The following is a 13,710-nucleotide window of genomic DNA, read 5'->3' on the forward strand; positions in this document are numbered from 1 at the left end:
TTAACACAGAAATTGCGTCGCTATGAAATACTATGGGTTCCATGCCATCTCCATCTAAATCGAGTAATGTTTCTATGGCAAAGACAGGAATTTCTTTTCGGAGGTGAGTATCTCTTTTCCGATGCACTATTCCATGTTTACTGCAACCACTCGCACCCTCACATTGACGAATTAACACAGAAATTGCGTTGCTATTAAATACTCTGGGTTCCATGCCTCCTCTTTCTACATCGAGTAACGTTTCTATGGCAACGAAAGGGTTTGTTTTCTGAGGCGCGTACCTCTTTTCCGAAGCACTATTCTTTCTATACTGCATCCCTCGCTGCCTCACATTGACGAATTATCACACAAATTGCGTCGCTATGAAATACTATGGGTTCTATGACGTCTCCTTCTAAATCGAGTAACGTATCTATGGCAACGACAGGATTTTCTTTTGGGCGCCGAGTATCTCTTTTTCTAAGTATTATTCGTTTTTTACTGAATCCCTCGCTCCCTCGCATTGACGAATTAACACAGAAATTGCGTCACCATGAAAGACAGTGTGTTCCTTGCCTTCTCGTTCCCAATCAAGTAACGTTTCCATGGCAACGAAAGGATTTTCTTTTGGGAGTCGAGTATCTCTTTGCCGATGCACTGTACCATCTTTACTGAATCCCTAGCTCCCTCACATTGTCGAATTAACACAGAAATTGCGTCTCTATGAAATACTATGGGATCTATGACATCTCCTTCTAAATCGAGTTACTTATCTATGGCAACGACAGGATTTTCTTTTGGGAGCCGAGTATCTCTTTTTTGATCCACTATTTCCGCTTTACTACATCCCTCGCTCCTTCACATTGACGAATTAACACAGAAATGGCATCGCTATGAAATACTATGCGATCCATGGCTTCACCTTTCCAATCAAGTAACGTTTCTACGGCAACGATAGGATTATCTTTTGGGAGTCGTGTATCTCTTTTCCGATGCAGTTTACTTCGTCCCTCGCCCACTCACATTGACAAATTAACGCTGAAATTGCGTCGCTATGAAATACTATGGGTTCCATGCCTTCTCTTTCGAAATCGTGTAACATTTCTCTGGCAGCGGCAGTATTTTCTTTTCGGAGGCGATTATCTCATTTCCGATGCACTATTCCTTTTGTACTGCATCCCTCGCTCCCTCACATTGACGAATTAACACAGGAATTGCATCGCTATGGAATACTATTGGTTCTACGAAATCTCCTTCCAATTCGAGTAAGGTTTCTACGGCAACGACAGGATCTTCTTTTGGGAGTCGTGTATCTCTTTTCCGATATACTACTCCTTCATTACTGAAACCCTCGCTCCCACGCATTGACGAATTAACACAGAAATTGCGTCGCTATGAAATACAGTGGGTCTCTTGCCTTCTCGTTCCCAATCAAGTAACGTTTCTACGGAAACGAAAGGATTTTCTTTGGGAGTCGAGTATCACTTTACCAATGCACTGTACCATCTTTACTGCATCCCTCGCTCCCTCACATTGTCGAATTAACACGGAAATTGCGTCGCTCTGAAATACTATGGGTTCAATGACTTCTCCTTCTAAATCGAGTAACGTATGTATGTCAACGACAGGATTTTCTACTGGGAGCCGAGTATCTCTTTTTCGATCCACTGTTCCTTCTTTACTGCATCCCTCGCTCCCTCACATTGGCGAATTAAGACAGAGATTGCGTCGCTATGAAATACTGTGGGATCCATGCATTCCATTTCCAATCGATTAGCGTTTCTACGGCAACGAAGGGATTGTCATTAGGGAGTCGAGTATCTCTTTAACGATGCACTATTCCTCCTTTACAGCGTCCCTCGCTCCCTCACATTCACGAATTAAGAGATAAGTTGTGTCGCTATGAAATACAATGGGTTCTATGCCCTTCCTACTAAATCGAGTTACGTTTCTATGGCAACGACAGTATCTTCTTGTGGGGGACGAGTATCTCTTTTCCGATGAGCTATTACTTCTTTACTGCATTACTCGCTCCCACACATTGACGAATTAACACAGAAGTAGCGTCGCTATTAAATACTATGGGTTCAATGCCTTCTCCTTCTAACTCGAGTTACGTTTCTATTGTAACGACAGGATTTTCTTTTGGTAGGCGAGTAACTCTTTTCCGATGCACTATTCCTTCTTTACTGCATTCCTCGCTCCCTCACATTGACGAATTAACACAGAAATAGCGTCGCTATGAAATACTATGGGTTCCATGCCTTCTCGTTCTAAATCGAGTAACGTTTCTATGGCATCGACAGGATTATCTTTTGGGAGGCGACTATCGCTTTACCGATGCACTATTCTTTCTTTACCGAATCCCTCTCTCCCTCACGTTGACGAATTAACACAGAGATTGCGTCACTATGATATATAATGGGCTCTATGCCTTCTCTTCTAAATCGAGTATCGGTTTTAAGGCAACGTTAGCATTTTCATTTGGCAGTCGAGTATCTCCTTTGCGAAGAACTATTCGTTCTTTACTGCAACCCTCACTCTATCCCATTGTCGAATAACAATGAAATTGCGTCGCAATGAAATACTATGAGTTCCATGCTTTCCCTTCCCAATTGAGTAATATTTCTGCGGCTACGAAAGGATTATCTTTTGGGAGGTGATTATCGGTTTCCTATGCACTATTCCTTCCTTACTGCAGCCCTCGTTACCACCCATTGACGAATTAACATAGAAACTGCGCCACTATGAAATACTATGGGTTCAATGACTTCTCCTTCTAAATCGAGTAACGTTTCTATGGCAACGTCAGGATTTTCTTTTGGGTGGCGAGTATCTCATATCCGATGCGCTATTCCATCCTTGCTGCAATCCTCCCTCCCTCACGTTGACGAAATCCCACAGAAATTGCGTCACAATGAACTACTACGGGTTCCATGACTTCTCCTTCCCAATCGAGTGACGATTCTATGGCAACGACAGGATTGTCTTTTGGGAGGCGATTATCACTTTTCCGATTCACTATTCCTACTTTACTCTATCCCTAACTCCCTCCCATTGACGAATTAACAAAGAAATTGCGGTGCTATGTAATTCTATGGGTTCTGTGCTTTCTCCATCTAAATCGAGTTACTTTTCTGTGGCTGCGACAGGATTTTCATGTGGGAGACGAGTATCTGTTTTCCGATGCATTATTCCCTCTTTACTGCATTACACGCACCCTCACATTGACGAATTAACACAGAAATTGCGTCGCTATAAAATAGCATTGGTTCTGTGCCGTCTCCTTCTAAATCGAGTAACGCATCTATGGCAACGACAGGATTTCCTTTTGGGGGCCGAGTATCTCTTTTTCTATGTATTATTCCTTTTTTACTGAATCCCTCGCTCCCTCGCATTGACGAATTAAAACAGAAATTGCGTCGCTATGAAATACAGTGGGTTTCTTGCCTTCTCGTTCCCAGTCAAGTAACGTTTCTACGGAAACGAAAGGATATTCTTTGGGTGTCGAGTATCACTTTACCGATGTACTGTACCATCTTTACTGCATCCCTCCCTTTCTCACATTGTCGAATTAACACAGAAATAGCGTCGCTATGAATTACTATGGGTTCCATGCCTTCTCATTTCCAATTAAGTAACGTTTCTACGGCTACGAAAGGATTTTCCTTTGGGAGTCGTGTATATCTCATTTCCGTGCACAATTCCTTGTTTACTTCATCCCTCGCTCCCTCACATTGACGTATTAAGACAGAGATTGCGATGCTATGAAATACTATGGGTTCTAAGCCTTCTCCTTCTAAATCGAGTTTCGTTTCTATGGCAAAGACAGGATTTTCTTTTGGGAGGCGAGTATCTATATTTCGATGCTCCATTCCGTCTCTACTGCAACCCTCGCTCCGTCACATTGACGAATTAACACTGATTTGGCATCGCTAATTAATAGCGTGTGTTCTATGCCTTCTCCGTCTAAATAGAGTAACGTTTCTATGCGAACGACAGAATTTCCTTTTGGGAGGCGGGTATTTCTTTTCCGATGCACTATTCCGCCTTTACTGCATCCCTCGCTCCCTCAAACTGACGAATTAACACAGATATAGCGTCGCTATGGATTACGATGAGTTCAATGCTTTCTCCTTCTAAATGGAGTGACGTATCTATGAATACTACAGGATTTTCCTTTGGGATGTGAGTGTCCGTTATCTGATGCACAATTCCTTCTTTACTGCATCCCTCACTCCCTCACATTCACGAATTAACAGATAAGTTGCGTCGCTATGAAATACAATGGGTTCTATGCCCTTCCTTCTAAATCGAGTTACGTTTCTATGGCAACGACAGGATTTTCTTTTGGTAGGCAAGTAACTCTTTTCCGATGTACTATTCCTTCTTTACTGCAATCCTCCCTCCCTTACGTTGACGAAATCCCACAGAAATTCCGTCGCATAAACTACTACTGGTTCCATGATTTCTCCTTCCCAATCGAGTGACGTTTCTATGGCAACGACAGGATTGTCTTTTGGGAGGCGCCTATCTCTTTTCCGATTCACTATTCCTTCTTTACTGTATCCCTCGCTCCCTCCCATTGACGGATTAACACAGCAATTGCGGTGCTATGTAATTCCAAGGCTTCTGTGCCTTCTCCTTCTAAATTGAGTTACTTTTCAATGGCAGCGACAGGATTTTCATTTGGGAGTCGAGTATCTCTTTTCCGATGCATTATTCCTTTTTTACTGCATCCCTCGCACCCTCACATTGACGAATTAACACAGAAGTTGCGTAGCTATGAAATACTACGGGTTCCATGACTACCCTTCAAAATCGAATAACGTTTCTACGGCAACGGAAAAAGATTTTCTTTTGGGAGGCGACTATCTCTTTTCCGATGCACTATTCCTTCTTTACCGCATCCCTGGCTCCCTCATATTGACGAATTAAAACAGAAATTGCGTCGCTATATAATAGCATTGGTTCTGTGCTTTCTCGTTCTAAATCGAGAAACGTTTCTATGGCAACGAAAATATTATCTTTTGGGAGGCGAGTATCTCTTTTGCGATGCACTATTCGTTCTTTACTGCATCCCTCGCTCCCTCATATTGACGAATTAACACAGAAATTGCGTCGCTATGAAATACTATGTGTTCTATGCCTTCTCTTTCTAAATCGAGTAACGTTTCTATGGCAACGACAGGATTTTCTTTTGGGAGTCGAGTATTTCTTTTCCGATGCGCTATTCCATCTTAACTGTATCCCTCGCTCCCTCACATTGACGAAGTATCACAGAAATTGCGTCGCTATGAAATACTACGGGTTCCATGACTACCCTTCAAAATCGAATAACGTTTCTACGGCAACGAAAAGTATTTCTTTTGGGAGTCGACTATTATTTTTCCGATGCACTATTCCTTCTTTACCGCATCCCTCGCTCCCTCCCATTGACGATTTAACTCAGAAATTGACTCGCTATAAAATAGCATGGGTTCTATGCCTCCACCTCCTAAATCGAGCAACGTTTCTATGGCAACGAAAACATTTTCTTTTGGGTGCGAGTATCTCTTTTCCGATGCACTATTCCTTCTTTACTGCACCGCTCGCTCGCTCACATTGACGAATGAACACAGAAATTCGGTCGCTATGAAATTCTATGGGTTCTATGACTTCTCCTTCTAAATCGAGTAAAGTTACTATGGAAACGACAGAATTTGCTTTTGGGATAGGAGTATCTCCTTTCCGATGCTCTATTCTTTCTTTACTGTGTCCCTCGCTCCCTCACATTGACGAATTAACACAGAAATTGCGTAGCTATGAAATACTACAGGTTCCATGACTACCCTTCAAAATCGAATAACGTTTCTACGGCAACGGAAAAAGATTTTCTTTTGGGAGGCGACTATCTCTTTTCCGATGCACTATTCCTTCTTTACCGCACCCCTCGCTCCCTGATTTTGATGAATTAACACAGAAATTGCGTCGCTATACAATAGCATTGGTTCTGTGCGTTCTCGTTCTAAATCGAGAAACGTTTCTATGGCAACGAAAATATTATCTTTTGGGAGGCGAGTATCTCTTTTGCGATGCACTATTCGTTCTTTACTGCATCCCTCGCTCCCTCATATTGACAAACTAAAAGACAAATAGCGTCGCCATATAATACTACAGGTTCTATGCTTTCTCCTTCCCAATCGAGTAACGTATCTATGGCAACGGTGGGTTTTGCTTTTGGGTGGCGAGTCTCTCCTATCCGATGCACTATTCCTTCTTTACTGCAACTCTCGCTCCCTCACTTTGACGAATTAACACAGAAATTGCGTCGCTATGAAATACTATGTGTTCTATGCCTTCCCTTTCTAAATCGAGTAACGTTTCTATGGCAACGACAGGATTTTCTTTTGGGAGTCGAGTATTTCTTTTCTTATGCGCTATTCCATCTTAAATGTATCCCTTGCTCCCTCACATTGACGAAGTAAATCAGAAATAGCGTAGCTTTGAAATACTATGTGTTCCATGATATCTCCTTCAAATTCGAGTAAAGTTTCAATGGGAACGTAAGGATTCTCTTTGGGGAGGCGAGTATCACTTTTCCGATGCACTATTCCTTCCCTACTGCATCCCTCGCTCCCTCACATTGACGAATTAACACAGAAATTGCGTCGCTATGAATTACTATGGGATCCATGCCTTCACTATCCGAATCGAGTAATGTTTCTACGGCAACGAAATGATTTCCTTTTGGGAGTCGAGTATCTCTCTTCCGACGCACTATTCCTTCTGCAATGCAATCCTCGCCCCATAACATTGACGAGTCAACAGAAAAATTGCGTCGCTAAGAAATACTATGGATTCTATGCATGGTCTTTCTAAATCGAGTAACGTTTCTATGACAACGACAGGATTGTCTTTTGGGAGGCGACTATCTCTTTTCCGAAGCACTATTCCTTCTTTACCGCATCCATCGCTCCCTCACATTGACAAATTCTCACAGATATTGAGTCGCTATGAAATACTATGGGTTCTATGATATCTTATTCTAAATCGAATGACGTTTCTATGGATACGACAGGATTTTCATTTCGGAGGTGAGTTTCCCTTTTCAGATGCACTATTCATTCTTCACTGCAATCCTCCCTCCCTCACGTTGACGAATTCCTACAGAAATTGCGTCGCAATGAAATACTACGGGTTCTATGACATCTCCTTCTAAATCGAGAACGTTTATATGGAAACGGCAGGATTTTGTTTTGGGATACGAGTATCTCCTTTCCGATGCACTATTCCTTCTTTATTACATCCCCCGCTCCCTCACATTGACGAATCAATACAGAAATTGCGTCGCTATGAAATACTATGTGTTCTATGATATCTCCTTCTTGATCGAGTAACATTTCTATGGAAACGACAGGATTTTCTTTTGGGATACGAGTATGTCCTTTCCGAAGCACTATTCCTTCTTTGCTGCATCCCTCGCTCCCTCACATTGACGAATTAACACAGAAATTGCGTCGCTATGAAATACTATGGGTTCTATGACTTCTCCCTCTAAATAGAGTAACGTTTCTATGGAGACGACAGGATTTTCTTTAGGGATACGAGTAATTCCTTTCCGATGCACTATTTCTTCTTGACTGCATACTTCGCTCCCTCTCATTGACGAAATAACACAGAAAATGCGTCGCTATGAAATACTATGGGTTCAATGGCATCTCCTTCTAAATCGAGTAACGTTTCCAAGGTAACGACAGCATTTTCTTTTGGGTTCCGTGTATTACCTCTCCGATGCAGTATTCCTTCTTTACTGCATCCCTCGCTCCCTCACATTGACGAATTAACACAGAAATTGCGTCGTTATGAAATACTGTGTGTTCTATGATAGCTCCTTCGAAATCGAGTAACGTTTCTGCGGAAACGACAGGATTTTCTTTTGGGATACGAGTATCTCCTTTCCGTTGCACTAGTCCTTCTTTAGTGCATCCCTCGCTCCCTCACATAGACGAAATAACACAGAAATTGCGTCGCTACGATATACTATGGGTACTATGACTTCTCCTTCTAAATCGAGTTATGTTTCTATGGAAACGACTGGATTTTCTTTTGGGATACGAGTCTCTCATTTCCGATGCACTATTCCTTCTTTACTGCATCCCTCGCTCCCTCACATTGACGAATTAACACAGAAATAGCGGTAATATGAAATACTATGGGTTCTATCACATCTCCTTCGATAATCAAGTAACGTTTCTATGGAAAGCGCAAGGATATACTTTTGGGATACGAGTATCTCTTTCCGATGCACTATTCCTTCTTTACTGTATCCCTCGCTCCCACAAATTGACGAATTAACACAGAAATAGCGTCGCTATGAAATACTTTTGGGTTCTATGACTTCCCCTTCTAAATCGAGTAACGTATCTATAGAAACGACAGGATTTTCTTTTGGGATGCAAGTATCTCCTTCCGATGCACTATTCCTTCTTTACAGCAAACCTCGCTCCCTCACATTGACGAATAAACACAGAAATTGCGTCATTATGAAATCCTATGGGTTCTATGACATCTCCTTCTAAATCGAATAAAGTTTCTATGGAAACGACAGGATATTTTTTTTGGATACGACTATCTTCTTTCCGATGCACTATTTCTTCTTTTCTGCATCCCTCGCTCCCTCACATTGACGAATTCACACAGAAATTGCGTCGCTATGAAATACTATGGGTTCTATGATTTCTCCTTTTAATTCGAGTAACGTTTCTATGGAAACGACAGAATTTTCTTTTGGGATACGACTATTTGCTTTCCGGTGCACTGTTCTTTCGTTACTGAATCCCTCGCTACCTCACATTGACGAATTAACACAGAAATTTCCTCGCTATGAAATACTATCGGTTCTATGACTTCTCCTTCTAAATCAAGTAACGTGACTATGGAACCGACAGGATTCTCTTTTAGGATACGAGAATCTCCTTCCCGATGAACTATTCCTTCTTTACTGCATCCCTCGCTCCCTCACTTTCACGAATTAACACAGAAATTTTTTCGCTATGAAATACTATGGGTTCTATGGCATCTCCATCTAAATCGAGTAACGTATGTAATGAATCGACAGGATTCTCTTTTAGGATACGAGAATCTCCTCTCCGATGCACTATTCCTTCTGTACTGCATCCCTCGCTACCTAACATAGACGAATTAACACAGATATTGCATCGCTATGAAATACTATGGTTCTATGAGTTCTCCTTCTAAATCGAGTATCGTTTCTATGGAAACTACAGGATTTTCATTTGGGATACGAGTATCTCCTTTCCGATGCACTATTCCTTCTTTACTGCATCCCTCGCTCCCTCACATTGGCGAATTAACACAGAAATTGCGTGCTATAGAATATTGTGGTTTCTGCGACTTCTCTTTCTACATCGAGTAACGTTTCTATGGAAACGACAGGATTTTCTTATGGGATACGAGAATCTCCTTCCCGATGAACTATTCCTTCTTTACTGCATCCCTCGCTCCCTCACTTTCACGAATTAACACAGAAATTGAATCGCTATGAAACACTATGAGTTCTATGACTTCTCCATCTAAATCGAGCAACGTTTCTATGGAAACGACTGGATTTTCTTTTGGGATACGAGTCTCTCATTTCCGATGCACTATTCCTTCTTTACTGCATCCCTCGCTCCCTCACATTGACGAATTAACACAGAAATAGCGGTAAAATGAGATACTATGGGTTCTATCACATCTCCTTCGATAATCAAGTAACGTTTCTATGGAAAGCGCAAGGACGTACTTTTGGGATACGAGTATCTCTTTCCGATGCACTATTCCTTCTTTACTGCATCCCTCGCTCCTTCACATTGACGAATTAACACAGAAATTGCGACGCTATGAAATACAATGGGTTCTAAGACTACTCCTTCTAAATCGAGTAACGTTTCTATGGAAACTACCGGATTTTCTTTTGGGATACGACTATCTCCTTTCAGATGCACTATTCCTTCTTTACGGCATCCCTCGCTCACTCACATTGACGAATTAACACAGAAATTGCGTCGCTATGAAATACATTTAGTTCTATGACTTCTCCTTCTAAATCGAGTAACGTTTCTATTGAAACGAAACTATTTTCTTTTGGTATACGGGTATCTCCGTTCCGATGCACTATTCCTTCATTACTGCATCCCTCGCTCCCTCACATTGACGAATTAACACAGAAATTGATTGCTATGAAAAACTATGGGTTCTAAAACTTCTCCATCTAATGGAGTAACGTCTCAATGGAAACGACAGGTTTTTTTTTTGGGATACGAGTATTTCCTTTCCGATGCACTATTCCTCCTTTACTGCATCCCTCGCTCCCTCACATTAACGAAATAACAAAGAAATTCCGTCGCAATGGGATACTATGGTTTCTATGACTTCTCCCTTTAAATCGAGTAACTTTTCTACGGAAACGACAGGATTTTCTTTTCGGATACGAATATCTCCTTTCCGATGCACTATTCCTTCTGTACTGCATCCCTCGCTACCTAACATAGAGGAATTAACACAGATATTGCATCGCTATGAGATACTATGGGTTCTTTGACGTCTCCATCTAAAACGAGTAACGTTTCTATGGAAGCGACAGTATTTTCTTTAGGGATACGACTATCGCCTTTCCGATGCACTATTCCTTCTTTACTGCATCACTCGCTCCCTCACTTTGACGAATAAACACAGAAATTCCGTCGCTATGAAATCCTATGGGTTATATGAGTTCTCCTTCTAAATCGAGTAACGTTTCTATGGAAACGACAGTATTTTCTTTTGCGATACGAGCATCTCCTTTCAATACACGATTCCTGTCTTACTGCATCCCTCGATCCCTCACTTTGACGAATTCACACAAAAGTTGCGTCGCTATGAAATACTATGGGTTCCATGACTTCTCCTTCTAAATCGAGTAACGTTTCTATGGGAACTACAGGATTTTCATTTGGGATACGAGTATCGCCTTTCCGATGCACTATTCCTTCTTTACTCCTTCCCTCGCTCCCTCACATTGACAAATGAACACAGAAATGGCGTCGCCATGAAATACTATGTGTTCTATGACTTCTAAATCGAGTAAAGTTTCAATGGATACGACAGGATTTCCTTTTGGAATATGTGTATCTCCTTTCCGATGCACTATTCCTTCTTTACTGCATCCCTCGCTCCCACACATTGGCGAATTAACAAAGAAACTGCGTGCTAAGGAATATTGTGGTTTCTGCGACTTCTCCTTCTACATCGAGTAACGGATCTATGGAAACGACAGTATCTTCTTTTGGGATACGAATATCTCCTTTCCGATGCACAATTCCTTCTTTACTGCATCCCTCGCTCCCTCACATTGACGAATTAACACAGAAATTGCGTCGCTATGAAATCCTATGGGTTCTATGACTTCACCTTCTAAATCGAGTAACGTATCTATGGAAACGACAGTATCTTCTTTTGGGATACGAATATCTCCTTTTCGATGCATTATTCCTAGTTCACTGCATCCCTCGCTCCCTCACAGTGACGAATTAACACAGAAATTGCGTCGCTATGAAATACTATGGGTTCTAAGACTACTCGTTCTAAATCGAGTAACATTCCTATGGAAACTACCGGATTTTCCTTTGGGATACGACTATCTCCTTGCAGATGCACTATTCCTTCTTTACTGAATCCCTCGCACCCTCACATAAACGACATAACACAGAAAATCCGTCGCAATGGAATTCTATGGTTTCTATGACTTCTCCTTCTAAATCGAGTAACTTTTCTACGGAAACGACAAGATTTTTTTTTTTTGGGATACGAGTATCTCCTTTCCGATGCACTATTCCTTCTTTACTGCATCTCTCGATCCCTCACTTTGACGAATTCACACAGAAGTTGCATCACTATGAAATACTATGGGTTCTACGTCATCTCCTTGTATATCGAGTAACGTTTCTATGGAAGCGACAGTATTTTCTTTTGGGATACGACTATCTCCTTTCCGATGCATTATTCCTTGTTCACTGCATCCCTCGCTCCCTCACACTGACGAATTAATACAGATATTGCGTCGCTATGAATTCCTATGGATTCTATGAGTTCTCCTTCTAAATCGAGTAACGTTACTATGGAAACGACAGGATTTTCTTTTGGGATACGAGTATCTCCTTACCGATGCAGTATTCCTTCTTTACTCCATCCCTCGCACCCTCACATTGACAAATTAACACAGAAATTGCGTCGTCATGATATACTATGTGTTCTATGACTTCTAAATCGAGTAACGTTTCAATGGAAACGACAGGATATCCTTTTGGAATATGTGTATCTCCTTTCCGATGCACTATTCCTTCCCTACTGCATCCCTCGCTCCCTCACATTAACGAATTAACACAGAAATTGCGTGCTATGGAATATTATGGTTTCTCGACTTCTCCTTCTACATCGAGTAACGTTTCTATGGAAACGACAGGATTTCCTTATGGGATACGAGTATCTCCTTTCCGATGCACTATTCCTTCTTTACTGCATCCCTCGCTCCCTCACTTTGACGAATTAACACAGAAAATGCGTCGCCATGAAATACTATGGATTCAATGACTTCTAAATCAAATAACGTTTCACTGGATACGACATGATTTTCTTTTGGGATATGAGTATCTCCTTCCGATGCACTAGTCCTTCTTTACTGCATCCCTCGCTCCCTCACACTGACGAATTAACACAGCAATTGCTTCGCTAAGAAATTCTATGGGTTCTATGACTTCTCCTTCTAAATCGAGTAACGTTTCTGTGGAAACGACGGAAATTTCCTTTTGAATACGAGTATCTATTTCCGATGCACTATTCATTCCCTACTGCATCCCTCGCTCAGTCACATTGACGAATTAACACAGAAATTGCGTGCAATGGTATATTATCTGTTCTGCGACTTCTCCTTCTTAATGCAGTAACGTTTCCATGGAAACGACAATATTTTCTTTTGGAATACGAGTTTCTCCTTTCTATTCACTATTTCTTTTTTACAGCATCCCACGATCCCTCACATTGACGAATTAACACAGAAGTTGCGTCGCTATGATATACTATGGGTTCTATGACTTCTCCTTCCAAATCGAGGAACGTTTCTATGGAAGCAACAGGATTTTCTTTTGGGATACGACTATCTCCTTTCCGATGCATTATTCCTTCTTCACTGCATCCCTCGCTCCCTCACACTGACGAATTAACACAGAAATTGCGTCGCTATGAAATACTATGGGTTATATGACAACTCCTTCTAAATCGAGTAACGTTTCTATGGAAACGAGGGGTTTTTCTTTTGGGATACGAGTATCTCCTTTCCGATGCACTACCCCATCTATACTGCCTCCCTCGCTCCCTCACATTGACGAATTAATACAGAAATTGCGTCGCTATGATATACTATGAGTTCTATGACTTCTCCATATAAATCGAGCAACGTTTCGATGGAAACGACAGGATTATCTTTTGGGATACGAGTATCTCCCGTCCGATGCACTATTCCTTCTTTACTGCATCCCTCGCTCCCTCACATTGACGAATTAACACAGAAATTTCGTCACTAAGTAATACTATCGGTTCAATGACTTCTCCTTCTAAATCGAGTAACATTTCTATGGAAACTGCGGGATTTTCTTTTGGGATACGACTATGTCCTTTCAGATGCACTATTCCTTCTTTGCTGCATCCCTCGCT

This window comes from Schistocerca serialis, chromosome 3, assembly GCF_023864345.2.
Source record: "Schistocerca serialis cubense isolate TAMUIC-IGC-003099 chromosome 3, iqSchSeri2.2, whole genome shotgun sequence".
In the NCBI taxonomy this organism is placed as follows: Eukaryota; Metazoa; Arthropoda; class Insecta; order Orthoptera; family Acrididae; genus Schistocerca; species Schistocerca serialis.